Source organism: Pseudonaja textilis, chromosome 12 (assembly GCF_049901715.1).
Source record: "Pseudonaja textilis isolate UNSWEBS1 chromosome 12, rPseTex1.2, whole genome shotgun sequence".
Lineage (NCBI taxonomy): Eukaryota > Metazoa > Chordata > Lepidosauria > Squamata > Elapidae > Pseudonaja > Pseudonaja textilis.
Genome location: NC_142001.1, coordinates 11,729,538 through 11,743,331, shown reverse-complemented (window position 1 = coordinate 11,743,331; position 13,794 = coordinate 11,729,538). Strand labels below are relative to the sequence as shown.

Genomic DNA, 13,794 nt, shown 5'->3' with positions numbered 1-13,794 from the left:
ACACTAGAATACAATAGAACAGAACAGAACAGAAATAGAATATGGGATGCTGAAACCATTGTAAATATCATTGCCAAACTGTAGAATACAATAGGATAGGATAGAACAGAACAGTACAGAACAGAAATAAAATATGAGATGCTGCAACCATTGCAAATATCGGCCAGTTGCCAAACACTAGAATACAATAGAATGACATAAGAAACAGAACAGAACAGAATTCTTTATTGCCAAGTGTGATTGGGCACACAAGAAATTTGTCTCCCGTGCATAAGCTTTCAGTGTACTTACAAGCAACAAAGTGATAAGTCATGATCATAGTCATCATAAAAACACATTCATCATAAATCATAAGATGCCAATTCTGATCACGTGATTGTGGAGATGCTGCGACAGTCGCAAGCATGAAGATCCATTTGTAAGCCCCGTTTCCCGAGGCCATTGTAACTTGGGATAGATGCTGGAGGAATGGTGGTAAGTGAAGGATCGCCTGCGTTTGTAAGTAACGTCCTTTATTCGGAAACCACGTTTAGGATCTTATTTCTAATGGAAAGGAATCACCTAGAAATATCGTAGCCTTTCAGAGAATGTATCGACTGTCGCACAGGTTGAGTGTCTAATCTAGGCCATCCTGAATTGTTGTGCAGTGGTTTTGTCCAGCTGGATCCCTCTGTCCTCTTTGCCAGCTGTGCTCGCTCCTTTTTAGAAAGAAATAAACCAAGGCCCATCAGCGCATGAACCAGATCTGGGTCTGGGCCTTGGAATGAAGAGCCGGGAGGTCTGGAGATGCCAAACCTCCTTGCCAAGCACCTGTTGCCCAACGCCACTGTTTGGCCTCTGCCTCATCCTTCCCCACCCTTCCAAAATAAACATTTGCAAACAGGAAAACCAATTTCCTTGGGGGAAAAAAAAAACCGTATCAGTTGAGCTGTGGAGCTCATCTGGGCCACGTTCAGCCTTGAGCGGGAGTTTCTTCGGAGGGCAGGCAGGATACTTCTTCGCAGGTTGGCCCAAGGATTGTGCGCAAGTGACACATCCTTTCTTTGTTGGCTATTGTTAGCCTTCCGTCACCTGCCGGAGCTGCGGAGGGCATGACTAAGGCCCTTGCTACGCTTCTAGGAAACAGGATGCGCATCGCGTAGGGCCCGTAGGGGAACGCAGGAATGTGGAAACCGGGAGGGGGAGAAGGAAGGTGAAGAAGGAAGACCTGGTCTTGCAGAAAGAGGCAGTGCAATGCTCGGAGTAATGGGAACTACAGAGTGCAGACAGTAGGATGTTCTGTAAGAGAGCCGGTGCTTAAGATACCACACTGGAACATGAGAGCATGAGTTCTAGTCCTGTTCATAGACATGAAAGCCAGCTGGGGGACTTTAGGCCAATCACCAGGAGACTTGGAGTTCTAGACCTGTTTGTAGACATGAAAGCTGTGTGGTTGACTTTAAGCCAATCACCAGAAGACTGGGAGTTCTAGTCCTGTCCTAGGCATGAAAGCCAGCTGGGTGACTTTAGACCAATCACTAGAAGTCTGTGAGTTCTAGTCCCACCTTAGTCATGAAAGCCATCTTGGGGACTTCGGGCCAGTCCCTCTCTCTCAGCCCAACCCACCTCACAGGGTTGTTGTTGTAGGGAAAATAGAAGGAGGAAGAAGGAGGGTATGTTTGCCATCTTGAGTTATTTGTGAAAATAATCAAGGCGGGATACAAATAAATAAATAAATGTATGCTACCTGCAGAAAACTGTTGCAATATGAATTGCACCTCTTCACTGTTCTGCTCCAAAGGATTTGCCCTCCATGGGGGCATTTTTCTTATTATCTTTCATAATTATTTCTTGCAATCCATGGACTTCCTTCAAGACTTTCTGATGACAATCCCTTCTTCCTAACTGATTGTTGTGGCAAGTGCAACCCTGCTGATCATTAGAAACAGACTGACTGCCCAGGTATGGAAATTAAACCATGATGTGGTTTAGAAAGCCCACTATAAGCAGTGGTGGGATTGAAATTTTTTTTACTATTGGTTCTGTGGGCGTGGCTTGGTGGGTGTGGCTTGGTGGGCATGGCAGGGGAATGATACTGCAAAATCCCATTTCCCCCCACCAGAGGTGGTCTTCAGCAGGTTCTGACCAGTTCTGGAGAAGCGGTAGCGGAAATTTTGAGTAGTTTGGAGAACCGGCAAATAACACCTCTGACTGGCCCCGCCAACCCTATCTATTCTCCGCCTCCCATTGAGTCCCAGCTGATCAGCTGGGTCTTCTTTGGTTGCCCTGCACAGGAGAATGGAGCTGGAAAGCAGGTTAGTGGGATGGGGAGGGAATGGGGATTTTGCAGTATCCTTCCCCTGCCATGCCCACCAAGCCATGCCCAATGAACTGGTAGTAAAATTTTTTGAATCCTACCACTGCTCCCCACCCCACTAACCTGCTTTCCAGCTCCGTTCTCCTGTGCAGGGCAACCAAAGAAGACCCAGCCGATCAGCTGGGACTCAATGGGAGGCAGAGAAGAGATGGGGGCAGGGCCAGTCAGAGGTGGTATTTGCCAGTTCTCCAAACTACTCAAAATTTCCACTACCGGTTCTCCAGAACTGGTCAGAACCTGCTGAAGACCACTTCTGCTACTAAGCCACCATCTGCTTAACTGCGGTCTGCTGGTGCATCAAACCCGAACCAAGCTGGGTTCATACAACTCATTATACCATCCATGAAACTAGCCAACCGCTTTATGGTTTAACACGAGGTGTGAACGTTGGTGCGTTGGTTTCTTTGTCATTTGCTCACTAAAGGATTTTTTTTAAAAAAGCATTAGAAAAAAGAGTAGAATGGACACCAGAAGGGGAAAAATGGGGGCTGGAGGAAACTTGGTCCTTTTTGTTAGAATTCTGAGAAAAAAAAAAGAAATTATATTTTGCCTTCGAGATCTAGGGCCATCAGTGGCATTTGCTTTTAAATCGGCGTGCTTAGCGTTATCGCAGTGCTTAAATTCTCATTCTCCGATTCAGCTCGAATTTGTATGTGTAATGGGCTTCGCTGCTGTCTCAGGGGAAGCATCGGTGAGAACGGTGGCATTATTCACACCCGCCATGCGGCCTCCCTTGTGCATTCATAATTTAGAAGGCCTTGATGGGAGCCTGAGGTGTATCCCCTGACAGATTCCTTGTGGAGTTGGAAGGGACCTTGGAGGTCTGCTAGTCCAACCCCTCCCAGAGGGGTGCAGGAGACCCTACACCATTTCTGACAAATGGCAGTCCAGTCTCTTCAAATAGAATGCCTTCAGATAGAGTAGAATGGAGTCAAATAGAATGGGATGGAATAGGATAGGATAGAATAATGGAATAGAATAGAATAGAATAGAATAGAATAGAATAGAATAGAATAGAATAGAATAGAATGGAATGGAATAAATAGAATTGAATAGAATAAGAGTAGAACAGCACAGAACAGAATAGAATAGAATAGAATAGAATAGAATAGAATAGAAGAATGGAATAGAATAAATAAAATAGAATAATAGAATGGAATGGAATAGAACAGAATAAATAGAATAATAGAATAGAAAAATAGAATGGAATGGAATAGGAAGGAAGGTGGTAAAACAGGAGAGAACTCACTTAACAAACATCTCACTTAGCAACAGCAAGTTTGAGGCTTAATTGTGGTCATAAATCAAGGACTACCTGCATAAAAGCTTGGTAGGCACAAGTAGTTGTCGATTTAAAAGCACTTAGATTTATATGCCGCTTCACAGTGCTTTGCAGCCCTCTCTAAGCAGTTTACAGAGTCAGCCTCTTGCCCCCAAACAATTTTGGACCCTCATTTTAGTGAACTCGGAAAGATTGAAACTGAGTCAACCTAAAGATGGTCAAGATCGCACTGCTGGCAGTGGGCAGAATTAGCCTGCAACACTTCATTCTAACCATTGGGAAGAAAGGAAGGAAGGAAGGAAGGGAGGAGGGAGGGGGAGGGAAGAAAGGGCAATAGCAATAACACTTAGACTTATATTCCACTTTACAGTGCTTTACAGCCCTCTCTAGAGCCAGCCTATTGCCCCCCCCCCAACAATTAGGGCCAGAATGTCTGTTTCTAAACAAGGGGCTTCTTAAATGAGCTAGGCACGATTTTGTGACCTTTTTTTTTTTTTAAACTATGGTTGTTAAAAGAATCATGGCAGTTCACTGAATCCTGTGATTGTTCAGTGAGTTCAGCTTCCCCCATTGAATTCGCTTGTCGGAAGGGACACCATTTCTGACAAATGGTTGCCAAGCACAATATTTATCATGTAACCATGGGGATATTGCAGTGGTCATAAGCTTCAGGTTGTTGTTGTTGTTGTTGTTAGTTGCGAAGTCGTGTCCAACCCATCGCGACCCCCTGGACAACGTTCCTCCAGGCCTTCCTGTCCTCTACCATCTTCTGGAGTCCATTTAAGCTCACTCCGACTGCTTCAGTGACTCCATCCAGCCCCCTCCTTCTCTGCCGTCCCCTTCTTCTTCTCTGGCCCTCCATCTTCTCCAGCATTCGGCTCTTCTCCAGCGAGTCCTTCCTTCTCATGAGGTGGCCAAAGTCTTGGAGTTTCATCTTCAGGATCTGGCCTTCTAAGGTGCAGTCAGGGTGGATCTCCTCTGGGACTGACCGGTTGGATGGCCTTGCAGTCCAAGGGACTCGCAGGAGTCTTCTCCAGCACCATAGCTCAAAGGCCTCCATTCTTTGGAGCTCAGCCTTCCTTATGGTCCAACTTTCACAGCCATGCATTGCAGCTGAGAAAACCACTATATGCAATTTTTTTGGCAGGGTAATGTCTCTGCTTTTTAGTATGTTGTCTAGATTTGCCACAGCTTTCCTCCCCGGGAACAAGCATCTTTTAATTTCTTGGCAGGTTATAGGTCAGTATTTTCTCCCCCCGATGCTTTTGTAATTTTGAACGGCGGCTTAACAAATGGTTCTAAGTCAAGAACAATGTAAAAGAAAATTTCTATAAGATGATGTATTGTTTGTATTTAACGCCAGACAAGTGATCAAGAACGTATGAAAAGTACTTTAAATGAATGTTGGAAAATATAAATGTAAAGGAGGGATCTTTTATCATTTAGGGTGGACAAAGAAATATTGGAATAGGATTCATATTCTAATACAGGAAATTCTTCAGGTGAACATAAAGATTAAACCAGAAACTTTTCTTTGGGGTTTAATGGAAAAAGACTTGGAGGGGGAAAAATGAAACTTTGATGTTATATAGGTTGACGGCAGCAAGATTACTTTATGCACAAAAATGGAAGGATATTTCAATCCCTATAATGGACGAATGACTGCAAAAATGGATGGAGTTAGCAAAGACGGCTACATTGATTGCTTTGGTCAAAGGGAAAAAAAAAACACGATTACTTTTGTTTCTACTTGGAAACCGCTACTGGACTTTGTGCCTGGGGTGGGAAAAGAATTAAACTTCGATTTTGGATTTTACTGATTAGATGGATTTGTTGTTATAGAAATGAATATTTTATACTACTACGTAAAAGTAGAAAGTTGAGGTTGGATTTTACTGCCTTATTCTACCACACCAAAGGGAATCGGAAGTCAGTTTCTTTCTTTTTTTTTGTCTTTCCCACCTTCTTTTCTACACTTTTCCCTTCCCTTTTCCCTCCCCTATTTTTCCTACTATTTATTTTTGTATTTTAGGTCATAAGCTAATTGTAAAGGAGAGAGAATACTGCCTGTAACTGCCAGTATTGGATCAATTAAAGCAGACATTTTATTTATTTATATCCCACTAAGAATAACTGAAGGCAGAGTGAACATACCTAATAATATACTTTCCTCCTCCTATTTTCCACACACCAACAACAACCCTATGAGGTGGGTTGGCTGGAAGGGAAGGACTGGCCCAAAGTCACCCAACTGGCTTTAACGGTTAAGATAGGTCTAGAACTCACACGCAGAGCAGCTGGGGGATTCTGGGAGCTGAAGTCCACACATCTTACGATGGTTGAAGTTCAGAGGGGCTACCCTAGAGAGCCACAAAAATGTTTGCAGAAGGTTCACCTTGTCCGCATTCCCCACTTCCCCAGATTGGATGGGGGAGAGGAATAAGCGTGGGTTTGATCCTTGTGTAATTAATGGCTGGATCGATGTGTGGTTGAAATGTTGACATCCCAAACATTTTAAGTGGCCTCTTTGTTCCCTGGGAGGTCCCAGCCATCTGAACCCAGTCTCATGTGGTGGGGGTTGGGTTGTAAATCCAAAATTTGCTAAATGGCTGAAGGGAGCGGGTGGGATATGTAGCCGTTTTGGGGTAGAAGGAAAAGGTGATTTCTCTGGCAGTGTGAGCAGAGGTTAGCCTGCAATAGTAATAGCAATAGTAATAGTACTTAGACTTCACAGTGCTGTACAACCCTCTCTAAAGGGTTTACAGAGTCAGCCTCTTGCCCCCAAACAATCTGGGTCCTCATTTTACCCACCTCAGAAGGATGGAAGGCTGAGTCAACCTTGAGCTGGTCAGGATCGAATTGCTGGCAGTGGGCAGAATTAACTATAGCCATAGCACTTAGACTTATATACAGCTTTACAACCCTCTCCAAGTGGTTTGCAGAGTCAGCCTATTGTCCCCAACAATTTGGATCCTCATTTTACCCACCTCGGAAGGATGGAAGGCTGAATCAACCTTGAGCCTTGGTGAGATTTGAACTACCAAATTGCAGGCAGCCAGCAGGCAGCAGAAGTAGCAGGCAGCAGAAGTAGCCTGCACTTTAACCACTGCACCACCGCGGCTCCTATAAGATAATAAGAAGGATAAATAATAACAATACAGCCACACCATGTGAGTTAATATACATAGACATTGGGCAAAACTGTGAGAATTAGATGCTCAGGTATCCCTGTGTCGCCTTGGCATATGATGCCATAGAACCGGGGTCTCCAACCTTGGCAACTTTAAGACTTGTGGACTTCAGCAAAGCTGCCTGAGGAACTCTGGGAGTTGAAGTCCACAAGTCTTAAAAGTTGCCAAGGTTGGAGACCCCTGTTCTATGGCACCGTCCTGAGGGAAAGAGCTGAAACAGTTGATGTCCAGGATGCGAAGAGTTTGCAGATACCTTCTTAGACTCTTTCTTTTTCTTTTCTTTTTTTCTATTTCTTTTTTTAAAAATTTTAATGATAAGAATACAACATGGCGCAGCCGTTCTGGCATTACAATTATTATACATGTATACATTTTACTTCACCATTTACAATCTCCTTGTTTGATACATTTGTTTACTAATTATTTTAATCATCATAACGACTTATGTTTGGCTTCTTCTGTGCAACCATTGATAGAATTTATTCCACGTTTCATAATACTTAGATTCCTGTTGTTTTTTTAATTTAATTTAATTTTAATTTTTTTTAAAATTCTAGTCCCTATCTGATTCTGCACATGCCATAATTTTCCTTATTATCTCTGTTTCAGGACTCTTGGACTCTTTCTGACCCATATAATTAATATACAGGTCTTCTCAAGAGTAGGTGAAATACATTGTGTATGAAGCCCAACCTAAAAGGAAGCCCATCGTAGCTTAGCACCAGGTGGGGGCTCACCCACCCCATGACTTCTGAAATCGGAGGAGGTCAAAGAGGACCCCTGGCAGATGTGCTGAGGCTCACACCTCCCCACCCCAAGAAGCAGCCACTGCCCAGAGGTTGGGTCTCTTGGTCCTGACATTCCACAAGCATGATGCGCCTTCAGCGGGATTCTTATCCTGCATCCTTCCTCTCCAAAGTACTTCCTTCTGGCTTTCCTGTTTATTCCCCAGATGCTAAGCCATTTGGAGAGACCTCTTAGAGGCCTTTTTAATGAAGCTATTTCTTCTCTCCCCCCTTCCTCCTCCTCCTCCTCCTCCTAACTTCTGCTGTCTTGGCTCTGGCCATCCTGCAGATGTTTGCATCACGGGAGGAATCTGCCAGCCGTTGCCAGCTAAGCTTGCAAAAATGCAGCTTGCGACAATAACCCCTTTCCTCCCTTCATGGCTGGCAGGTGGTCTGGCGTGCAGAAATAAACTGCCATCGACGTCCTCGCTTGAGGTTCCTCAGGAACAATGGAAGGGCCAAAGCTGAGCATCAGCAGGTTTTGCAAAATGAGGAGAGGATTTCCTCGTACGTTGGACCGAGTCAGGATTTGTTCAGCCATGTTGGTTTAAGTAGACGATCGTTACTGGCTGGGTTAAGGCACTAATCAAGCTCCTGTTTGGCTTTATGCGAGATAGAGGTCAACCACTGGATTGCGCCAAGTGTTGGGCATCAAGTTTGGATGACTTTTTGATTTAGCTTCTTCTTCTTCTTCCTCTTCTTCCTCCTCCTCCTCTTCTTCTTCTTCTTCTTCTTCTTCTTCTTCTTCTTCTTCTTCTTCTTCTTCTTCTTCTTCTCTTCCTCCTCCCTTCTTCTTCTTTCTATATGAAACTTCTATAAACAGAACAAGTTGTTCTTCTTCTTGTTGTTCTACTTCCTCTTCTTCCTCTCCTTTTCCCCCTCCTCCCTTCTTCCTCCTTTTTTCCATATAAAGCTTCTATAAACAGAACAAGTTCTCCTCCTCCTCCTCCTCCTCCTCCTCCTCCTCCTCCTCCTCCTCCTCCTCCTCCTCCTCCTCCTCCCCCTTCTTTCATTTCCCCCACTATTTTGGAGTGCCATTCACTTCACCATTAGTACCACTATTTATAAACTTCATGCTACAAATCTTATACAAGGCATTCTTCCTTTCCCACATGTTTAATGATAAAACATGAATGTTCCCCAAATGCACCTGACTGGCTGCCAAATGGAGGGACAAGCATAAATAAAGGGTCATCAGTCAAGGATTACCTGTGTGCAATCTGCTACTTCGAAAGAATTCAACGAGACACCATAAAGAGCCAAGAGCTGTTTCAGAAACCAGTTCACCTTCCCAACCTAATTTCTCCATCTGGAAATACGACTGGAATAAGTTTTGAGGGCTCACCTTTCTTTGCCGTCACGTTGGTCCACAGATCCCATGGAGACGGGTGTCTTTCTATCCCAGCCGTTTCTTCTCAACCTCCTTCCCTGAGGACTGCAGCTGTTCAGGTGGAATTTAAAATCCAGCACCTTTCTTTATTTTTTATTTTGGCCTGGAGATTGTCCCTTGAGGCCTGCCTGCTTCTTCCCTGGACCTTTTCGCTCCAAGCTTGACAGTGTGACTTTAACACTCAAGTGGTTCAATTCATTTCCGTCTGCCTTGGAACCTCAGCAGAATTTTGAGAAAGCATCAGATTAGCGTAAACATTTGTGGAAGGCTCAGTGTACTGTTTATAAAAGCATTTAATGGGAGGGGGCGGAAAGTATTATGTCTGCCATCTGCACCTCTGCTTTTGGGGGGTCTGGAGCCTGCTTCATACATTAGGTAACACTAGTCTAGTGGCTACTCTAGTGAAGGAGAGACAGGATAGCGATCTTCCAATATTTGAGGGGCTGTCACAGAGAGGAGGAAGGGGTCAAGCTATTCTCCAAGGCACCGAAGGGCCAGACAAGGAATCATGGATGGAAACTGAACAAGGAGAGACTCAACCTGGAAATAAGGAGGAATTTTTTGACAATGAGAACATTCAACCCATGGAACAGAAGTTGCCTTCAGAAGTTGTGGGAGCTTCATCACTGAAAGCTTTTCAAGAAGAGACTGGGCTGCCATTTGTCGGAAATGGTGTAGGGTCCCCTGCTTGGGCGGAAGGTTGGATATAGAAATCAGGAGTCGCCAACCTTTTGGACCTCAGGGACCACCAAACTCATAAACCTCGTGGAGCAGAGACCCTGGGAAAATCCCCCCAAAAGTCTGCAGGAAAATTCCCCTACCGATCGATCATTCTTTATTTGGGATCGCAGGATACCGTCTCCAGCTCCGTTTGAGGAAGGCTTCTGCAGGCTTCTGTAGGCTTTGCAGGCTGAAAACTAGCCCTGTTTCATCACTTCCTGTTTTTCCAAAAATACTGGAAGTGACGAAACGGGGCTAGTTTTTGGCCTGCAAAGCCTGCAGAAGCCTTCCTCAAGCCTCTTGGAGGCCGAAAAAGGCCTCAAACCGGCTGAAAATCAGCTGTGAGATGCAGTGCAGGTAAAGGGGCGGTGGAGTGGGTTGGTGGGGATTGCGCACACATGCATACGGGTCATGGCGGGGGGCGTGCATTGCCTTCTGGGTGCTGGCATGCAAGCGTGAGCGTGCAAGCGTGCGGCACAATTTTTGGCACAGGAGCCCAAAAAGGTTAGCCACCACTGGTATAGGTTCTCCAAGGTCCCTTCCAGCTCTATTCTATTCTGTTCTGTACTGTGCTGTGCTGCGCTGCGCTGCGCTGCGCTGCGCTGCGCTACTCTATTCTACTCTTAAAACAGAGGAGCTTCTTGTCAATTAGGTGGTATTTCACACTAGACTGGCTAAACCAACTGCAATGAAGGTCAAATCTGAAGTCGGTTGGGGAGGATGTGGTTTGCAGCCTGCACGTACTCGCATGTTTTGTGGTGATGACACTGAAAGCAGAGGGTTTTTTTCGGGGGGAGGCAGGAGATCCGTCCTTTGAAAGCAAAAACGTAGATTACCGAATGACTTGGCCTCCCAATGTTCTTCTGAGTTCAGCAAATTTTGGAACTTGAGTCAAGTGGCAGAATTCCTGGAAGCTGCCAAGGCGCGGATTGCAAAAGGCTGGAAAGGGAAAGTTCAGGAACTTGGGAGATAGGCTGGGTTTTGGAGAAGGGCTGATTACATTTAAGATTTGTTTTCAGCCAATAGGAGCCAGCAGGGATGTTCAAGGAGGGAAGAACAACAGATGTTTCTCCTGACATTACGGAGATCAAACCCATATGGAAGATTTAGCTCTTTTTCTCCTATATCAATATTTCTTCCCCAAAGATACGAGAGTAACTTCTGTGTACTGAAAATCATGCGCCTTGCTTTAAAAAAAAAAAAAAAAGACTTAGAAAGGATTGTCTTGTAAAGTTGCAAATTCTAACCCGGTTCCTTGAAAGTAAATGCTGTATAAACAACTGCAGGAAAAAGTCTTCCATTTGCATCTTTATAAGAAAAGAGAAACAACACAGAAGAAACAGCTTTTAAAACGGTTCCTTTTTTCTTTTGCTTATAATGGTTTTTAAAAAATTTTTTCTCCTATTGTTTTGCACCAAATGCAAGAATCACAAAAGTAGCTGGGTTTTTTTTTGTCTTTGATCCTCAGATTGAGGCAGCTGGGTGTGACTGCCTCTTTCAGCCAATTGTAAAGTGGGCAATTTGCACCCACGTGCAAATCTTGAAACTTCCTCCAAGGGAAGAGTTTTGCAGCAAAAAGTAACTGAAAACGGAGACTCTGGATTTGTGTCCTTCCACAATAAGCACCTGGAAATAAGAGTATCAATTTTAAAACAAGCTCAATATATTTTTTTTATTGCATCCTTTCCTTCTTTGCACTAATGGAGAGAAAGAAAGTCTATTGCCCCGCCCTGCCTATGGCAGGATCCTTATAGTATCCAGAAGGCTTAGTAAGTCCTCCACAATAGCTATGTTGCATTTGGGGACTCTTGACTCTTTCAATTTGCACAATGGGAAGTTCTTCAATTTAACTACATCAGTTGCACTGATTGGCAAGAGAGAAGGTTGCCCACGGAGAAGACAGCAAGGACCAAACAGAAGGGCACAGATGCCCTATAAAGTACATCAGGACTTTCCAAGCACTTTGTGTCTAGTCATAACAAAGATGGGTTGCCATCTTTTCAAGAGTTCCTATCATCAGGTTAGGGATTTACAACCTTTTAAAAAAATATATTTATTTTATTTTAATTATAAGAATACAACACGGTGCAGCCGATCTGGCATTACAATTGTTATACATATATACATTTTACTTCATCATTTACAGTCTCCTCGTTTGATATATTATTTACTAATTATTCTAATCATCATAGCTACTTATGTTCCAATCTTGCCTTCTTCTATGTAACATTGATAGAATTTATTCCATGTTTCATAATACTTAGATTCTCTCTTGTTTTTTTTTTTTTAATTCTAGAGTTAAGCTATCTGATTCTGCACAGGCCATAATTTTTCTTATTATCTCTGTTTCTGGTGGTATGTTTTCCTTCTTCCAGTATTGTGCATATATTATTCTAGCCGCCATCAATATATGTACTATTAGATAAATTAAATCCTTCCTATATCTTTCTGATATTATTCCTAGGAGAAAAAATTCCGGTTTAAATTGAATACACTCTCCCACCATTTGATCCACCTAGGTCTGAATCAGTCTGAATCAATATTTTTTTGCAGCATTGCAAGGACTTACAACCTTTTTTGATGGCTGGGAGTGATACTTAACCGGGGGAGAGGGTAACTTGATAGCAGTGTTCCAATCTCTCCTGGGTTGCCAGATAATAGATAATCAGAGTTGGAAAGGACCTTAGAATCCAACCTCCTGCCCAAGCAGGAGACCCTACACCATGTCTGACAGATGGGAGTCCAATCTCTTCTTGAAAGTCTCAAGTGATGAAGCTCCCACAACTTCTGAAGGCAACTTCTGTTCCATCAGTTGATTGTTCTCATTGTCAGAAAGTTTCTCCTTATTTCCAGGTTGAATCTCTCCTTGATCAGTTTCCATCCATTATTCCTTGTCTGGCCTTCAGGTTCCTTGGAAAATAGCTTGACCCCTTCCTCCTCTCTGTGGCAGCCTCTCAAATATTGGAAGACTGCTATCCTGTCTCCCCTGGTCCTTCTCTCCACTAGACTAGCCAAGCCCAGTTCCTGCAACCGTTCTTCATATGTTTAGCCTCCAGTCCCCTAATCATCCTGGTTGCTCTTCTCTGTACTTTTTCTAGAGTCTCAACACCTTGTTTATAGTGTGATGACAAAAACTGGATGCAGTACTCTAGGTGTGGTCTTACTAAGGGTTTATAGAGTGGTATTAGTACCTCCCTTGATCTTGATTGTATCCCTCTGTTAATGCAGCTTAGGGTTGCATTAGCTTTTTTGGCTGCTGCTGCACACGGCTGGCTCGTATTTAGCTGGTTGTCCATTAAGACTCCAAGATCCCTCTCACAGTTACTGCTATTGAGCCTGGTTTCACCCCAGTCTATATAGGCCACAAAGAAGAGGGAGTCAAGCCATTCTCCGAAACATCTAAAGGCAGGACAAGAAACAACAGGTGGAAACTAATCAAGGAGAGAAGCAACCTAGAACTAAGGAGAGATTTCCTGAGAGTGAGAGCAATTAACCAGTGGAACAACCTGCCTCCAGAAATTGTGAATGCTCCACACTGGAAGTTTTAAAGAAGAGATTAGAGAACCATTTGTCTGAAATGCTTTCCTGCCTAAGCCAGGGTGGGGTGGTGGGTGGGGTGTTGGACTAGAAGATATCTAAGGTCTACATCCCAAGAAAATAACCCCCAACGTTTTGGTGTGTATGGCTCATCTTTGTTGAAAAACAGTTTGTTTCTTCTGTGTAGTGAGTCATTCTAGCACATTTCTGCATTGGATTGCTTCTAAGGTCAGAAGACTTTCTTTCACCTTTCCTCCAGTAACTCAAGGCAGGAGGGATGCTCACCATCTCCCCTTTTACTTCACAACAACCCTGCGAGGTGGGCCCATCCTGAGGGGGACAAAAGCTTGGATGAGTGAGTTGTCGGGAGCGGATTGACAGATTTCAATCTTGGGGGGATTTCTTACAAACTCCCAACTGGCTCCAGTGATAAGAAAACACAGCAGCTGCAGGCCGCTTGTTTTCCCAGGCTGTGGAAAACGCTCCATTGTTTCTAGCTGGTGCTTGCTCTGACTCAACTATCTGCAAAGGGC

General features: G+C 44.0%; 1 long non-coding RNA gene across 1 annotated transcript in view; it reads right to left on the bottom strand.

Annotated features, from left to right (window-relative positions):
• Positions 1 to 267: 267 nt before the first annotated feature.
• The window catches only part of LOC148124783 (uncharacterized), a 16,731-nt gene continuing 3,204 nt past the window's right edge, over positions 268 to 13,794 (bottom strand). Inside the window, exons 2-4 of the long non-coding RNA XR_015745063.1 lie at positions 8,960 to 9,221; positions 6,626 to 6,761; positions 268 to 698 (exon numbers count right to left, since the gene is read on the bottom strand). This is a non-coding gene — a long non-coding RNA (uncharacterized LOC148124783). The remainder of the gene's footprint in view (positions 699 to 6,625; positions 6,762 to 8,959; positions 9,222 to 13,794) is intronic.